Here is a 13,898-nt window from a genome sequence, read left to right as displayed (position 1 = left end):
CATGAAGCTAATTAGTTTTCTAAGCCAGGTTAGGTTATTTAATGAATTCAGAGATCTGATTGGCCCCAGCATCCATGCTTAATAATTTAAGGCCTCTCAGGGGATTGTAGTTTTTCCTTCAATTGGTTCCTTCTATTGGTGCCCCTACATTACTTATTCACCACTTTGCAGCCAAACTATAACAACTTGTTTAAAATGTATTTAAAAGACTGTTTGAATTTTATCCAACTTCCATTCTACTTAAGGGATAAATTCCCTCATTCCCAAACCTGAGTGGTCAGCTCTGAGAAATGGTTCCTGCTTCTGGAAAGAGGAACTTTTATTTCCATAATCACGTCTCAGCTCCCTAGCCTCTGACTTTCTGTTTTGTAGACTACCCAGGAGATGATGCAAATAGATAAAGATTGTACTCTGGAAGGAAGGAGAAAATGAGGGAAGAGGGGAGAGTTGTGCTGTGGGAGTCTGTTTGGAAAAATGCAGGTGCTGAGTGTAAACAGAGACAGGCTCTTGTCAGCTGTCTAGACAGCAGGACGATGGGCTACACACAGTAGGTCTGAGCTGCTGCCTTAAGCCCACCAGGTTTCTATGAATGCTACCTATTCATGGGCTTAATAATCTAGTTCTAGATATACTAGGGCTAAAATTTAGAAGGAAAAAAAAAGGAGAAAAACCTGTTAGACTGGTCTGGTGACTGAGGCATTGTGAGCATTTCCCCTGAGGGTGTGTACTCAGGTGAATGAAGTCATCAATATTTTCAGGGCAGACATAATCTGTGATTAACTTTTATCTCCCCTGTAGAATAGCATTACCTTTTCAGCCCAGGAACAATAAGTGGAATTGGCAGGATGGTTGAAAGATCTTTGCTATTTCAGCCAGAGTTTAAGCTTTGACTTATAAAAAAGGGAGGAGAGGCGACTTGGGTAAGATTGGCTCCTGGAGGAGCCCCCGGAAGGGTGAGGAATGAGGAGCAAGCCAGCGCAGACAGTTTTACAGTTTCCAGCACTTGTCCCTCTAGTCCACCTAGTAGCCTGAGTTTTCATAGTGGGACAGCACTAGGAGGTAGAAAGAAGGGCCAGTAGGGGTAACAGATTCCTATCAAAGGGGGGAATCAGACATGACCCACTCTGTGGAGGGCTCACTAGGATCACCATTACTGCCAAACACCCTTGAGGTTATTTGCTATGCTACCACCTCCTAAACCACCTCTGTGTGCCCCGATGGCCTTCATATAAAATGATATTAAAAACTCATAAGTAGAGTGCTTTACATAATGTTTTCCTAGCACCTGAGTGTTTTCCATCACTAGATGAAAGGATCACAGATTTAAAGCTGTAAGATGCTATTGTTGGTTGTTGCTCTTGTTGTTTCCTGTACAATTCTTAGTGACCTCATTTGGAGTTTTCTTGGCAAAGATAGATTGGCCATTTCCCTTCCAGCTCATTTTAGAAAGGGGAAACTGAGGTAAACAGGGTTAAATGACTTGCCCAGAGTCACACAGCTATTTCATGTCCAAAACCAGATTTGAACTTATGAAGATAGGTCCAATACTATCCCACCTAGCTGTCCCCACAACACCTTAGGGTTTACTCTAATCCACCTCAGCCTACAGAAGTGGGACAAATCACTTTGAGTCATGAAAGTAGTTAGTGGCAAAAGCAGAGATTTGAATTCAGTCCCTCTGACTCCACATTCCATTCATTGATACCTGCTTAGAGCCCCAACATCACATAGAATCCAGCTACTAGTAGCTCCCTTTTATTAAATAAGGAAGCCACATCTCAAAGAAGTAATGATTTTCTCATAGCCACACAGCTAATACATGATGTCAGAATTGGGTCTGGAACTCAGGTCATCTGACACTAAGACCCCTGCTTTTTCTCCCATATCATGCTCTCTCATTAAGGCTGTCTCTGAGGACAGCTAGGTGTTGCAGTGGATAGAGCACTGGCCCTGGAACCAGGAGGACCTCAGTTCAAATGTGATCTCAGACACTTAATAATTACTTAGCTGTGTGACCTTGGGCAAGTCACTTAACCCCATTGCCTTGTAAAAAAAGGCAAAAAAAAAAGACTGACTGTGCTTTTCAATATACCCTCAAGGTTTTGAGTTCCAATGCTGATCCAAATATAAATTCTAAAATTGTGTAGTTCCCCCAGGGAGGTATACAAAAAATACTGATGAAAAACATAGAAAAAGCTAGCATTTATATGAGGCCTTAATATGCACAAAGAATTTTATGTATGCTATTTCATTTGATCCGAATAACAACCCTGTGAGGTAGGTGTCATTATTTTATGATTGGAAACTAAAGCAAATAATGGTAAAGTGACTTACCCAGAGGCACTTAACTAGTAAGTGTCTCAAGCAAGATATGGCATCACACTACATTGGTATCATAGATATGTTACCTGCTGAGAAGAGGCAGGAGTGGTTAATAGGTACTTATGTAGAAGTAAAGAAAAAGAGTCCTCTCCCTTATCTACTGTTAAGACAAAGTATTTCTTAATAAATAATGTCAGTAATAGGACTTTTTCTTAGTCTTGTGTTTCTCATGAGAAAAGGGATGATGATGGGACAATTAGACATTTTAAACTGGAATGCCATGCCCTAGGATTATTCTGAGAAGCAGAGTATAATCTTGTAATCAGGCATAAACCTAGCCCCAAAAGCAAAGTTTGTTGACCATTCCCTGATTGTGAGAGGACTAGATCAATTGGATTTGGGAGTACCTTTAGCTCTTCTGAAGAGGCAGTCAAATTAAAAAATATTTTGAGACACACCCATCGGATTCCTGAATAGAGATAGTTCTTTTAGCTAATTGAAGGAATATCCCAGCTTCCTGTTCCTCTTGATGGGACTGAGAACCTGAGTGAAAGCCTAGTTAATCTGGACTATTGATTGCCTCCCTGGCTTGGCTGGTAAGGACACAGGCTGCCTCTACCTATCACCTCCCCCATCTGTAATAGACTTTGGCAGACGCTGACAAAACACCTGGCATCCCCAGTGTAAACATGTTGACTCTTCCTATCAATATTCTGCTAGACCTGGCTGTCTGGGTAAACAGCTGCAAAACAAAAATGAGTTTAAATACTTTGTAAACCCTGGAGTTCCATGAGCTAAAATACATCAAGAGCATTCAGAGTCATGAGGAGGAGAGGAAAATATTTCTGTCTCTTAAACAGGAAATTTCAGTCCACTGGACTTCTGACAGAATTCAGGGTAACCTTGGAAATGAAGGAGGGTGAAGAAATCCAACAAGAAATTCCAGAATATGAGGCCAGCTTCTAAATATAGTTTTAGGCTTACCTGAGGTCATGTCCTCTCTATTAGTTAATTGAAAGATTTCTACAAAGTAAGCCAAAAGCTAATGATTAGGACATTGAGATCACAATTAAGCAGGTTCATGTGTAATGGAAAACTCAGTTGTTATTCTTAGTGATGTCGGTTCTTTGATCTTGAAGAAGACCACAACATCAGGGAGGTGATGCCATAACATGCACATGAATTGGATTTGAGTAAGGGATGCTATGCTATGTCACCAGCCTCACTTTCTCCTCTGGAGCCATCCAGGTCCAGTGGTCAGATAGGAATCAAGATGACTACAGTCTTGGGGGAGGCTAGGTGGAGCAGTGGATAGAGCACTGGCTCTGGAGTCAGGAGTACCTGTGTTCAAATCCAGCCTCAGATACTAAATAATTACCTAGCTGTGTGGCTTTAGGCAAGCCACTTATCCCCGTTGCCTTGCAAAAAAAAAAAAAAAAAAATGATGACCGGAGTCTGAAAACCCAGCTTCCATCCCCAGCTCCACCACCAATTCCTGTGCAACTTTAGGCAAGCCACTTCATCTTTCAATCTCAGTTTCCTCATCTGTAATATTGGGGCAACAAAACCTGGTCATCCCCATAATACCTATTGAGATGACTACATGAAATGCTTAGTAACTATGAAACACTAGAACAATATGAAATATTTTTCTTGTGTTTTTTTTTTTTCTGTTCTGAGTATTTCTAAAACTCCCTGCTATTTATTCTCCTCCCAGATTGGAAACTCCATGAAGGTAGTGATTGTATTTTTAGCTAAGCTTTATATCTCCTCTAGTATCTAAAACAGGAGTATTCAACATATGGCAGTAATTAAGTAATAATTGATAAATAAACAGAGGAAGGATGTTTTCTACTGTTAGTAATTGGCATTTGGGATATTTATTTCAGTGCCCACGTATGGGGGTAGAATCTTGGTAGTAAGTCAACAAACTGCTGCTGCTGCTATTGTTGAGTTGTTCAGGTCTTCCTGACCCCATTTGGGGATTTCTTGGCACAGATATTGGAGTGGCTTGCCATGGCCTACTCCAGTTCATTTTATAGATAAAGCACTGATTTAAACAAAGGTAAGAGACTTTCCCAGGGTCACATAGCTAGTAAATGTCTAAGGTCAGATTTGAACTCATAAAGGTGAGTCTTCCTGACTCCAGATGCAGTGATTTATTTACTATGTCATCTAAATGCCAACAGGTTTTTATCAAGTACCTACTATGCATCAGGAAGTGGATAATCCCTGGGAATACAAAGAAAGGTAAAACACAGACCCTCACGTCAGGGAACTCACAGTCTAATGGAGGAAACATAATGCAAGCAATTATGTACAAAGAAGATTTAAAAAGGATAAATTAGATGTAATTAATAGGGTGAAGCCTCTAGGATTAAGGGGATCAGGAATGGTTTCTCAGAGAAGAGAGAATCCTAGCTGAGACTTGAAGGAAGTCAGGGAATTCCGGAGGTAAAGATAAGAAGGGTCACCATACCAGACTTGGTAGACAGTGACAGAAAACTGAGTTTGAGAGGTAGTTTGTTTTGTGAGAGGAACAACAAGGAGCACTGTGTCATTAGCTTGCCAAATGCTCAGCATATTGTGAAGATTTATGATAATAGATAATAATAATAGCTAACATTTACATAGTACTTTTTAAGGTTTGAAAAGCATTTTACAAATATTATCACATTTATGAGATGAGATTAGATGATGATAGTAAAGTGCTTTGAACTTCTGAAAACAAAGGTGTTGACCTTTGGGCTAACACTAAATGAAAAATGGATTGGCTCAGGAATCCATTCTTAGGTCCTTCAAAAGAAGTCAGGATGGTTTTTGAGAAGTTATTACATCAAAGTTTGGAACCTAAAAGAACTGGAGTGAATTTTTAACCATTTCATTCTTCTTTCATCAAGAAATTACTCCTTACTGTCCTGGGAGGGTTTCCTATGCTCTGGAAGGAATTACAAATGGGGAAGAAGAGATCTTTGGTACTATACTTGCTGGTTTCTGGATATAAATGATGAAAATTATTTCATGCAATATAACAAGGCACTTTTATACTTTGTTGGAGGGGCAGCTAGGTGGCACAGTAGATAGAGCACCTGCCCTGGATTCAGGAGTACCTGAATTCAAATATGACCTCCGACATTTAATAATTGTCTGGCTGTATGACCTTAAGCAAGTCACTTAACCCCATTGCCTTGCAAAAAAACCAAAAAAATATAAATAAATACACTTTATTGGAGTAGTAATCTTCTTTAAATACTCCCTTCAGCAACCCATCAATGTCTTCTCATTCTGTGTGACTGTTGTTCATATTCTTCCCAAAATCCTTCATAGTAGGAGATGGGACAAGACCAACCAGTATTCTGGGCACCCTTTTATTCATTTCTTACCATTGTATTGACATCAGTGAACTACATGGGTTGTCTGTTACCTATCCCTCAGTCTCATAACATAATGGGCCCATCTCCTTTCTCCGTCCTACATCTCTTCAATCATATCCTTTATGCTACTTTTTATGTATTATTCTTTCTTGGTCACAGAAGGTAGGCTAATCAAACCCATCATGTACTTTGAATTTTAATATTTCGGAAACTATGGAGGCAGCTAAGTGGCACAGTGGATAGAGCATCAGTTCTGGAGTCAGGAGTACCTGAGTTCAAATTCAGTCTCAGACACTTAATAATTGCCTAACTGTGTGACCTTGGGCAAGTCACTTAACCCATTGCCTTAAATAAATAAAATACAATAAAATAAAAATTTTCAGAAACTATGGTATCCACACAGCACCACTTGAAAAAATATTGATGTTTTAAGTAGGTTCTTTGTTTTAGGGAGACTCATAGGGATGTAAAAAAATATTGCTCAGTTAAAAAAAAAGATGAGTCTTTCCAGTTTGTTTCTTTTGGTTGAACTTGGAGATTTTGTTTTTTTGTTTCTTGTTTTTCATTTTCTAAACAACAGGTAACAGTGTAGAAAGATATAATCTTTTTCTTTCTTTTTTTCTTTTGTCAGGACTAACTCCCTTCTATAAAAATTTAACTCAAACTTATGGAATTCCTTTAGAATGTTTTCCAAATCATGGGGACAGCTACGGGGCACATTGGATAGAGCAGCAAACCTTGAGTCAAGAGGACCTGAGTTCAAATTTTACCTCAGAGACTGAATAATTACTTAGCTATGTGACCTAAGGTAATTCACTTAACCCTATTGCCTTGAAAAAAAAAAGAATGTTTTTCAAATCTTTATCAACATAGGATAATAGTTGGGCTAACTTAATAACTAACATAGGCTATTTGCTTAATAATTACCATACCTCTGAGATTCAGGGATTCCCAATTTATTTGTTTGTTTTTTTAATTCTAAATTTCACCTGCTTTCTACAAATGAGTAGCTGGGAAATAAGATACTGAGGTAGTCCATGTAGTTGGGGAAAGATTATTATCTCTCCTTTTCTAGTTTTGCAAAAGACAGCTCTAATCCTCATATCATTTATCCTAGCCTCTTATAGATGACAAAGCCTATCAAGGCTAAAAGGGGCACACCTTCATTCCTCCATTGTTTCTCAAAATTATGAGTCCTACTACATATAATCCTCCACAATATTTCTTCATGAGATTTAATAAATAATTTTATATTCTAAAGCAGTGGTCTTCTTAAATGCTATCTATATCTTCCTGCTTATTGCAGATATTCAGTGTTTGCTGGTTGAGGCAATTTATAAAATAGTTTGATTTTTCTCCTTGTGTTGATTGATTTGTACTGGCTAAACTTTCTTTAAAAAATTTCGATAGTCTGTAACACTATCGCTTTTTAAAAATGAATTTCTCTTTGGGGCATCAGAAACTTATCTAAATAAGTCAGGTTAGGGGCGGCTAGGTGGCACAGTAGATATAGCACTGGCCCTGGAGTCAGGAGTACCTGAATTCAAATCTGGCCTCAGACATTTAATAATTACCTAGCTGTGTGACCTTGAGCAAGCCACTTAACCCCATTGCCTTGCAAAAACCTTAAAAAAATAATGTCAGGTTATGGTTGCCTAAACTGTACAGCTTTTTGTTGTTTTTGTTGTTGCTGTTATTTCTTCTGGCATCGTATTGATTTTTATCTTTGCTCTGGAAAGTTCATGGTCTTTATTGTGCACAGACAGCAAATTTAAAAATAACTCCCACATTAGTAACCAATCATTTCCTGTCTGTTTGAAGGTAATCCGTTTCTTTCTTTTTGTGATATTATATTATGTTTATCAGGTCCAGTATCTCTCAAATGTCTTCTTGAAAAAAAAAAGTATTGCTGTATTAGTCATGAGACAGCCTTTGACCTCTATTATCACATGTTCTAGAACCATATTTTCTATCTGTCCACTCTGTCCACCTATTACTTGAAGTTACTGAGTTTTAAGTTATATGCTGATCTAATTGGAAGGAATTAATAAGTTGCTGGTAGAGTTTCCTCATCCTCTGTAATGTGATAATTACATCAGCTGCAATTATCTCTTTGGTAGCCTTTAGGCAAATGATTATCAAGATACTACAACAGGAGGTGACTAAATGTTCCATGAAATGATGAACCTACTCTATTTGGACTCACAATAAAATCAGTTCTACCAATGTCTTCATTTGCCTCTCCACAAGGAGCCACCTTTCCATTTTGTTGTAACTTTTTTCCCTTCTGGTTTCATTTATAGCAAGAATATCAGGATGGGTATGACTCAGTTCCTTTAGTAGTATGTCAGTTGAAGGTCATTAAATAAGGATCTCACTTTGGAACACCATCAGCTAAGTTAATGTTTATCTAGAAGTCTAAAAAACTAAGTGATTTTTTGCTTTCTTTTAGCACTCCCTGTAACTAAAGAAAAAAAGAAAATGTTTTGAGGGAAAGAGAGGAGAAGGTGAGACCTGTTGTATATATTTCTTTGTTCCACGTGTCACAGTGACCAAATAATTTGTCACCATGTGAGCAATCTACTAATGAAGAGCATTATCTATACATAACCGGACAGGGACTGAAAATGCATACATAGTATGTTACCAGGACCATAGTCCAAACCTAGGCAGTGTGGTAGAATTTGCCAGATTTTCCACTCCGTTGGAATAGTCTTTGAAAATCCCTGGTTGTCTCCTTACACCATCATTCTTAATAATAATAATAATATAATAAAAACAATGAGCTAACATTTTCATAGGGCTTTCAAGTTTGCAAAATGTTTAACATGTCATTTGTTCCTCACAATCCTATGAGGTAGGCGGTATTATTATCTCTATTGTGTAAATGAAGAAATTAAAGTAGCTTCAGGTTAATTGACTTGCCCAGGGTCTCACAGTTAGTAAGCATCTAAGGCAGGATTTGAGCTGAGGGCTTCCTGATTCCTCCTATCTTATTATTATCATTGCATTCTTTCCCCAAAAATGCCGTTCTTCCAAATCTCTCTATTATTGACAGTCCCATCATACTTCCAATCACCTAAATTTATAACTTTAATGTCATCTTCAACTTTTCATTTTCCTTCATCCTATACTTTTAACTACTTGTAAAGCCTTGTCATTTCTAACTCGCTAACATTGTGTTTCTCTCTCTGCACATAGTTACTACTCTAGTTCAATTTGAAAACTAAATATTGGCTCTCAGCTTGACCATTACAGTAAGCTCTTAACTAGTTTCTGATTCAAATCCTGCTCTTTTCCTTATCCAATATATTCTCCAAACAGTTAACATGGTAATTTTCCAAAAGCACAGATCTAATTATGTCACTTCTCTGCTCCCAAGTATGCTTAAATATTAATTCTGAAATCAAATACTATTTCATCTTCATTTCAAATTTTTTGTTTTATAATATAGATAATTATTATATTACTATAACATGATAATGCTTTATATAATTTATAAGAAACTATATGCATATGGGGTAACTATTTAAAACTTTTTACTGATAGAGCCACACACAAAAGAATTTGGAAACCATTGGTCTAGTAGGAGTTCTTAAGCTGGGGATTGGAAACTTTTTTAATTTAATAATTTTTTCTTTGTTATCTATATATTTTATTTTATTCACTTTTTAAAAAATTATTCTAAGAAAATCTGTAGACTTTACCACCAAAATGGTCCATAGTACAAAAAAGATTAAGAAACTTTGATCTAGAGCAGCATTTCTCAACTTTTTCCACCTTAGGATATCTTTACATCTTTTTTTTTAGAAAGTTTTTATTTATTTTGAATTTTGCAATTCCCCCCCATTCTTTATTCCCTCCCCCCACCCCCCACAGAAGGTATTCTGTTAGTCTTTACATTGTTTCCATGGTATACATTGATTTCAGTTGAATGTGATGAGAGAGAAATCATATCCTTAAGGAAGAAAAATAAAGTATGAGATAGCAAAATTACATAATAAGATAATGGGTTTTTTTCCTAATTTGAAGGTAATAATCTTTGGTATTTGTTCAAACTCCACAATTCTTTCTCTGGATACAGATGGTATTCTCCATTGCAGACAGCCCAAAATTGTCCCTGGTTGTTGCACTGATGGAATGAGCAAGTCCATCAAGGTTGATCATCACCCCTATGTTGCTGTTAGGATGTACAATGTTTTTCTGTTTCTGCTCATCTCACTCAGCATCAGTTCATGCAAATCCTTCCAGGCTTCCCTGAATTTCCATGCCTCCTGGTTTGTAATAGAACAATAGTGTTCCATGGATCTCTTTACATCTTAAAAATAATCAAGCACCTTAAAGAGCTTTTGTTAATGTGGGCTATATTTATCAATATTTACTCAGTTGAAATTAAAACTGATCAATTTTGAAATATTTATTAATTTAATTAAAATAACTAATAAACCTCTCATACCTTAACATGAGCAGCATATTTTCATGAAAAAAATTACTGTTTTCCAAAATAAAAAAGTTAGAAGAACAGCATTGCTTTATATGTTTTTGCAAATTGATTTTTATGTCTGAATTAAGAGAAGGTAGCTGGATTCTCATGTCTGCATTCAATCTGTTGTGGTATATTGTTTTTAGTTGAAATATATGGAAAAATCTAGCTTTACTTGAATATTCATATGAAAAAGAAAGAGTATTGTAATAAGCAAAAAAATTATTTTGAAATATCTTTGACCTTGTAACCTCCTTGAAAGGGTCTCAACAAACTCCAAGTGTCCTTGTCTCCACAATTTGAGAATTTCTGGTCATAAATTCCTCAGGAAAAGGTAGGACTTACCAGAGAGAGAGAAAAAGAGAATTTTATCACCCATATATAGGTTACTATGAATTCTTTCTTATTTTAACATCTTTTTATTTCATTTGCACTTTGAAACTCTTAGAAAAAACTGTAAAGGTGAAGAAGTCAAATGGTTGTGATTTGGGGGCAACCTCTCTCTCCCCAATCAAGAATTAACCTAGTCCATGAAAGCCCAGAGTGTGGAATGATGAGCCACAGGTTACACAAGGTTTATGATCCACATTTTACAGATGAAAAAACTGAGATTCAGAGAGGTTTGCTCAAGGTCATGCAGCCAGTAAATTGTTGAATCAGGTCCCTGGTCCAGTACTTTCTCAATTGAGGGACAGTTTTGACTTATTCTCTTATTTGGTTGTTTAAGCAAATCTTGTAGTACATATGTTCCTATCAAAGTGAATGCAAATACAATTTCTAAAATTTAATCCTATTTTCATTTCATAAATAACAAGCATTATTTAGGAGAATTTTATATACTAGTGAAGTTTGTCAAGTTTGAAAGTTATTGCCTAGGCAGTTGACATTTTTATTAAGAATTTCAAGAAGTGAGAGACTTCTGGGTAATGTGTAAATCACAGGGAAGAAATCAGCAATTTGAGAAGAGGGTAAAGTAAAGTTGGCTTCTTTATGGTATAACAAGGACAATAGGTCATGAGAGTTCATTATTCTACCTTAAATTAACCCCTTTCAGTGATGTATTGAAGTATTAATTATCAAGGTTTTCTCAGAGAGGATTGAGTTTCTGCCTCTTGTCTAAAGTTTTAGGGCACTGGAATCAGGTGGCCCTTGTTCTGCTCCCTCCATCTTCTATCACATGCCTGGAAGATGCCAACAAAGGGTTAACATGGGACCTGTCATCCCTTCATGTACCACCTGAGGACCTCCCAGACAGTCTCACCCTCCAAACCTCAGCTAACTAGAACGCAGTACGTACATCAGATTTCTATAATGCAGAAAGGACCTTTACCAGATTTCTGAGTATAATTTTGAAGCCTGGATTTCTTCTGGCCTTTGACTGACCTAATTTTTTGTTTTGTAGGTCTGGAGCATTACCTTATGAATTACAGAATTACAACAAAAACAAAATAATTTAGTATTTTGGAGTTGAATGGAACATTGGAAATTCCTTCAGACCCCTCATTTTACTAATGGAGAAACTGAGGATTACAAGTCTCAGACAGGTTTAATGGACTGCTCAAGTTAACAGAATTAGATTGTGACAAAACCAGGACTAACATAGAAATCATTGATTTAGAACTAGATGTCATATCAAAAGTCATCTAACCCAGCCTTCTCATTTTACGATAAGGCCACAGAGACCCAGAGAGATAAAGGAACTTGTTCAATGTTATAGGACAGGTCTGGACCAGAATCCAGGTCTCATTCCAATGCTCCTCCAATGGAGCCAAACGTTACTTGTTGGCCAAATTTTCACTGACTTTAAAGAGAAAATTCTGTTTGAAAGGTCCCAAAGCAAGGTGGGTTAAGCAATATAGCTCTGATCCCACTTTCTGATTGTTTGATCTTGAACCAAGTCCCTTTTGTCTCATTTTTGTATAGATGAGACTATTAATTGGTTTCTCAGAACTCTATATGGAATAATTATGAGATAAAAAATTATGGAGCTGTGGAATTCCCCTATTCTAGAAATATTTTACAAACATTTTGCACTGGCCTGGGCTTGTGACCAATTTCCTTGGGCTTTACTCAGCTACCTCAGGGCTCAGTCAGGTATCAGAGATCACAGTGAACATTGGGGCCAGCTATTTCTACAGCAAGATTCTGGGAGTAGAAGCAGAAGTTCAGGATCAGAAACTGGAATCAGGCTGTCTGACATGGATGATATGAATAACAAGTACAGACCAGCACTCAAGATGACCATGTTTGGAACTTAGTTCCTTCAGTTCATATAGAGCAAATTCTAAAGCAAAGATTATAAGTAGGAAGAAGAATAAAGTTACAAAAGCTGAGCTGTAGAAGTCAGATTGCCTGGACAATACAGTTCAGGAATGATAATGTTGAACCAATGAGACCCCACTCCCCCTCATCCAAAGCTTGCTGTCTTTCAACCTTAAGTCAATCAGACATTAAACATTTATTATGGTCATTTTAAGTACTGTACAAAAGAGGCAAAAGACAGTCCCTACTCTCAATGAGTTTACAATCTAATTGATCAATAGCCGGAGTCAATGGGATGAAATTGTCTGGAAAATGAATTGGTTGTAAATCATCAGCAGAACCTGTGCTATGACTCTATGTCATAATAATCAAAATAACAAAATAATATTATTAAGAAGTATAACTAGATTTACATTTAAGGTTTATAAAGTGATTTGCATTCAGAGTCTCATTTGATCCTCACTGTTGTCCTGTCAGATCTTCCTGACTCAGCTCTCCATCTACTCTGCTGAAATTAGAGCCCTTCAAAAGTGAACTGGATTGCCTTGGGTGAAGATGAGCTTACCCCTATCTGAAGTCTTCATGTGATGACCCCTTGCTAGGATCCTTTTTCAGATAGAGGTTTATCTAGCTCACTACTGAGGTTCCTTCAGTCTCTGAAATTCTGTGATTCTCTCCCAGAGGGACAGCAAAGCCTCCCTTTTATCAAACAATGGAATGATTTTCTGACCACAAGAGTCAAATCAAGATCCTTGATTTCTTTAACAAATTCAGTACTGTGATTCCCTACTTCTCTTCCTGATCCTTGCCTACATTTGGCTCCCATTTATCCAAATATTTTCCAAGTGATAAACTGTATCGGTATGAGTATCATTCAAAGCGGGGCCTTGGTTTGTTTGCCCATCTGGAGCATAAAAGCTGTTTGTCATAGTTACTTTCTTGGCACAGGATGGAGACAGGGGTTAACACTGTATGATGTTTTGTTTACAAGACACATTAAAACAGTGGTGTCTGGGGCTGGTAGTATTTGCTCAGATGAGGAGGTGCCTAGTATATTCTCAAGCACAGCCTATTCTGAAGAAACTCTGATTCATGGTGTATAGGGAAGATCATTTATGGGAGAGGATGGCTCGGCCCATTCATCCCACCCAGGACATCATACAGGTCATTTTAGCTGACATGTCTGAAAGAGAAATAGTCATTCAATTAATGATCCATCTGTTACATCAAGACAATGCATCAAGAATCCAAAGAAAGGCAAAAGTCAGCCCTTGCCCTCAAGGAGCTTCAAGTCTAGTGGGGGAGATGACATGCAAACAATTAAGCGCAAATGATATGTTAGGGATAAAGTGGAAAGCATCGATAGAGGGAAGGCACTAGAATTAAGGGAAAGCTTCCCTTGCCTGAGACTTGAAGGAAGCCAGGGAAACCAAGGACCAGAAATGAGGAAGAGGGAT

At 37.4% G+C, this 13,898-nt stretch overlaps 1 long non-coding RNA gene across 38 annotated transcripts in view; it reads left to right on the top strand.

Annotated features, from left to right (window-relative positions):
* The window catches only part of LOC141504332 (uncharacterized), a 1,263,877-nt gene that overhangs the window by 812,544 nt on the left and 437,435 nt on the right, over positions 1-13,898 (top strand). The window contains exon 18 of one of the 38 annotated variants that reach the window (XR_012473315.1): positions 11,302-11,449. The exons of 35 other annotated variants lie outside the window; for them this stretch is intronic. This is a non-coding gene — a long non-coding RNA (uncharacterized LOC141504332). 2 more of the 38 variants (XR_012473317.1, XR_012473316.1) reach the window with 2 other exon arrangements.

This window comes from Macrotis lagotis, chromosome 1 (genome assembly GCF_037893015.1).
Source record: "Macrotis lagotis isolate mMagLag1 chromosome 1, bilby.v1.9.chrom.fasta, whole genome shotgun sequence".
NCBI classification, from domain to species: Eukaryota; Metazoa; Chordata; class Mammalia; order Peramelemorphia; family Peramelidae; genus Macrotis; species Macrotis lagotis.
The sequence above is the reverse complement of the archived record's forward strand: the minus strand, read 5'-3'. Positions and strand labels throughout refer to the sequence as shown.